Below are 4,646 nucleotides of genomic sequence, written 5' to 3' on the forward strand. Positions count from 1 at the left end.
ACGCTCTAAAGGGTAAAACTTCAGCTGTCTCTAGGAGCATTCAAGATACCATAACTTTACCAGAAGTGAATTTTGAAGGGATCATTGGCTGAAAACTGCCCATTCTACCCTATGACAATATTGCCCCCAGTAGGGACATCGAGCTCTTGATGTCCACTCATGCCTGCAGCAATTAGATAGGCAAAAAAAAAGGAGCCAGCTTCAAAGGTGGTGCACCGAAGGCATCACTAGAAGAGCAGCTCACGTTGCATTTTTGAATCCACTGGGTTGGATGATGGTCCAAATGCAAAATACGTGTTGGACAATCGTTCTTCCTCTACTACCTCATCCTAGGATGACCCAGGGGTCTATCTCCTCTCAGCTATATGTGATTGCCTTGTTTACAGTCCCCTGTTTCTGACTTCTTTCCTGTTTGTGGGTGCAGCAACAGGAACGGGACGGGAAACACCAGCTGCAAAGGCTGCTGAGTAGTTTCTGTGCAAAGGAGTTGTACCCCTGACACCCAGTGTCACTTGGGATGAGATTCAGCCGCCTTTTCTTAAGCAGCTAAAAGCGAGACTCAGGTCTGGCCTCCTCTCTTTTGGTTTCCCCTGTAATGTCTGCAAGGAGAGACAACGTTCGAAAAGGTGATATCCACCTCCTAGGGCAGTGGGAGGACTCACCCTCTGAACACAACTCGCTTGTTTCACTGACTACAAAGGTGCCAAGTTCCATGTTTTCTACCCGCGCAACGTTTTCCAAGCAGAAAAAGAGGAGGTGCCTGGGGCTCAAGGACAGCCACACCGTAAAGCTTCTGACCTGGAGGAGCCACCACCAAAATCTATTTTTGCCAAGGATGATGTGCCTCCTTCCTTTTTTCCCCTAGAAAAAGCATCCATATTTCCTTGTGCAAGTGGGACTTTCAGCTGACTGCTGCACTGTGTGCTGTGAGGAAAGGCAGTGTCTTCTGCTGGATTTATCTCCTATATGCATCTCAAGCTTTTTTTTTATATGTGTCAGGCACTCTTGGAGCCTGGATGGGCTTTCTCTGGCAGAACATTTGGAACAGACAGGGAATCTAAATAAACAAGTAAATCCTCACTGCGATGATGAAGGATTACGTGTTTCTTTCCATCTTACTTTGTAGTATTTTCAACAACAGAAAGCAGGGGAGGGAGCCCGCTTTGATGAATAACATTTCATTTGCTTTGGAAACCCCCAGCAGCTGAAAACCATGGTCAGTCCACACAAACACAGCAACTGCTTCCAGTCCCCATAAACTCTTGTTTGTTGTGCAAAAGCCCTGTAGGGCTTTGCTAAAAGGCAAATGCTTGACCCGACCGTCCTCTCACTAAGGCTCTTTCATAAATGCATACTAAATAAATGCATACTTCATAAATGCAGACTGGGAGCTCATGGATAGAGGGACAGAAATTGCACTGGAGGAGAGAATTTGGTTTTGATCACCGCTCATTCCAAGTGCTATTTGAAAACTGCCAGCACATCTTAGCTTTTGTGTTTGCCAAACCCTTGCAAAACTTCAAGCAGAACAGTTCTAGAATTTAAATCCCCGCAAAGGAAATCACCAAGTTAGGAAAAGACATTCGTTGGGAAGACAGGAGGTGGAAACTCTACTTCATGCGGAATGTCTTGCATTTTCCATTGATACAGTGATAGGCCTGGCACAGGACAGAGTCCAACGCAGGGGAACAAACAATTCATGGAGCTGAAGTGTGAGGCTGCGTGAACCCAACCGTGTCTCATCTCTCTGGGCTGGCAGGTGGGGCAATGGTAGTGTCTGATGGCAAACATCAGGCATGGCATTAGCCTCCTGTCAGAGGCACCCCCAAGCCTCTTGAAGTTGGTCCTCTGTCAGCAGAGGGAGTCCAGCTCTGCAGAGCTGGACACCATCAAAAAGTTAGCCAGCTCATTTGCCTATGGTGTTCCTTTTCCAGGCCCTCACTTTCCAGTTTGAGATCCATGGTTTAGTGCTTAAATTACCTGCAGATATCCAGAGAGACCACTGGAACAACACAGTTGCTGATGGATATGTACAACTTTGTTTACCAACAGGGCAGGTGATAGGAAGAGCCCAGCTGGATCATTGGATGCCTGCCTGCAATCACAAGACTATCAGCTGAAAACTGAACCCTTTGCTCCTTCTTCACGGGGAGGAATAACAAGGTGGAGTCCCCACATTGTCTCCGGGTGGTTACATACAGCATTCTTCACAGGGTTCTGCAGAGGCGATGATGTTTAACTGTGAGTGCCGTCCTACCCTTGCTGTTACTGCAAGGGCTGTGGTTCACGTGGGTGCAACCAAGTTATTTTTAAACTGGTGCTGAGAGCTGTGTAACTGTGAGAGCTAGGAGCTCGGCACTGCTCATGTAGCTAACACAGCTGCTGAACAAGTAGCTGATAAGTTAAGCAGCCCTTGGCCCCTGTTGCTACTTGAATACTTCTTGTTTACAGCCAGATGAGGTATCCCTGCAGTCATTCTATGGAGCGTATCTACAGGCAAGAATTTCACACCCCATTTTTTCTGATCTCATGCACCCATAAACGTGCACAGTTTGCACTCATGACCATCAAATCCAAAGGCATTGCTAAAAGCCACAGAGAACTGGATTTTATTTCTGGAGTGACCTGTGCTCCCTTTCCCCATCACAGCTTGCCATGGCAGGTACACTAGAGAAGGCAGGGTGTATTTTTTATGCGATGTTTAAGGGATAATGAAATTTCCATCCAGCGATGTAGGACACTGAGGAGCCAGTTCCACTTGGTGCCGCGGAGGGAAGGATGGGAAAGGATGGAGAGCTGACCACTCCTATTCCCATAAGGTATCAGCAGCAGACAGTTAAGCAACAGCTCTGAAATGCCACACTCAGCACAGCATACGTGCCCAAACACCTGGGAAATGGAGACAAGTGCCAGGAAATGTCTCCTCAGAAAAAATCCTGGGGTTATTTTCTATGTTTCCTTTAAAAGTTGTATTTACTAGTGACCCACAGTTCATGTGAGTTGTTTGTTCCAGAGACCTCTGTCTGCGTGTGTGCTTGTTCCACGGTTTCGATAGCAAGGCATCCTCAGCAGTGGTTAAACTTGAGTTCGGAGCAGCACCAGGATATGCAGCAAGAAAGGTAGAACAAGAGCCATACAGCTTCTTAGGATTTATCCCAGACAGCCTACAGCTGTGAAACTACAAATTAAATATATTCAAGCATTTGTTTGAAATACCCTGTCACAAATATACCCAGTCTTATGTTTCACCACATCCAGATGATTTACAAAGTCTGTCCATCTGCCAAACAAATCAGCACTGTAACAAATCCGATTGATTTTAAGAGTGTCACATTACAGGCATGCCAGCCCTTTACCAAACGCCTGAACTGACATGTATATACATTTGTCTAACTGACAGACACGCACAACTGCCTTCTATGGGCTCCATTTGAATGGGACAGTAGCTAGGAAATGCCCCATGGATACAGGTACAATGGTAGTGTTCCTGCACCACAAATTGTCCATCAGCGGCTGAAGTTAGTATTACAGAGCTCCAATCACTCAAAACCCAGCAGTGGCACCCAAGTCTTGCCCTTCATTTCCAAAGGGAGAGAAGTCGAGTTCTTGATAGCTCCTCAGGCATGCTCCCTAAAGGAAGCATTGCTAAAAACACTACCTTTCGTCTCAAGTTTCCTAAACCTCTCTTTAACATCAGACAGTATTTTTTGACATTTAGATATAGGTGGTCATCAGGCAAGATGGCTGTAAGAACATCTTGAAATACATGACAGGAAGACCTGATCTCTGCATGGACATCACAGGAGATTAGAAGAACTGGGCATGGGCCACTTTTTTTCCCTGGCCCACAAATCTTCCTCCTGACCCATGCTGCTAACTGGGGCAGTGTCTAGCCAGGACGTTCCCTCAGCATCCCAGACCCAGCACTGCCCCAGTACAATCTATTGGGAGAAGTGAGAATGGAAACACAGCCCAAGCACTGCAGGTTGGAAAGCACAACTCCTGTTCTGCTGCCGAGTCTCGTCGGCACTGCATCCCTATACCCCTCTCCTCTTACCCTTTCCTGCTATAAATCTGCTCCGCAGAAAAGGTAAAAACTGTCTGCATTTGCAGCACATTGACTTGCTGCTCTGTGCTTCACTGCTGTTCAAGTTATAAAACATCTTAAACCAAAACCTTATGCAGCATGAAGTGTGTACCTCCAGCTCTATTTGTCTCAGCACAGCAATAATTCATGAACTTTCTCTCAAGGGGCTCAGGAGCCAAACATAGCTCTTTTTTTTCTTCTACTCTACCAGAATTTATTTCCCCAACACCTTTGGTGCTCTTAGCAAGAGTAAGAGCTCTCTGCCCTGGTGAAGCTGATAAGGACTGGATACAGCTCATGCAGACGATCTTCACCTCTCCCAGCCAAGAAGGCGCCCTTTGAGCCCTGCCTTGCCATGGCCACATTTCAGACTCTGAGCATCACCTTCTCCTTTTGTTCAGCCCCTTTGGTCAGGCTACACGGGAGCAAGTGCGTTGGATGGAAAGACGGACAGTGCGGCCATGGATAGCAGGAGGGGTCTGGCAGCAGAGGGTATTGGTTTGGGATGGAGTCACTCAACCTCCCATTGCGGGTACTTTTCAGCCAGGACTAACACTCC

The 4,646-nt window shown here is 46.9% G+C and overlaps 1 protein-coding gene across 1 annotated transcript in view; it reads right to left on the bottom strand.

Annotated features, from left to right (window-relative positions):
* The window catches only part of CCDC3 (coiled-coil domain containing 3), a 39,733-nt gene that overhangs the window by 891 nt on the left and 34,196 nt on the right, over nucleotides 1-4,646 (bottom strand). The window lies entirely within an intron of this gene.

The sequence above is a fragment of the Buceros rhinoceros genome, unplaced genomic scaffold (assembly GCF_000710305.1).
Source record: "Buceros rhinoceros silvestris isolate BGI_N320 unplaced genomic scaffold, ASM71030v1 scaffold12415, whole genome shotgun sequence".
NCBI lineage: Eukaryota > Metazoa > Chordata > Aves > Bucerotiformes > Bucerotidae > Buceros > Buceros rhinoceros.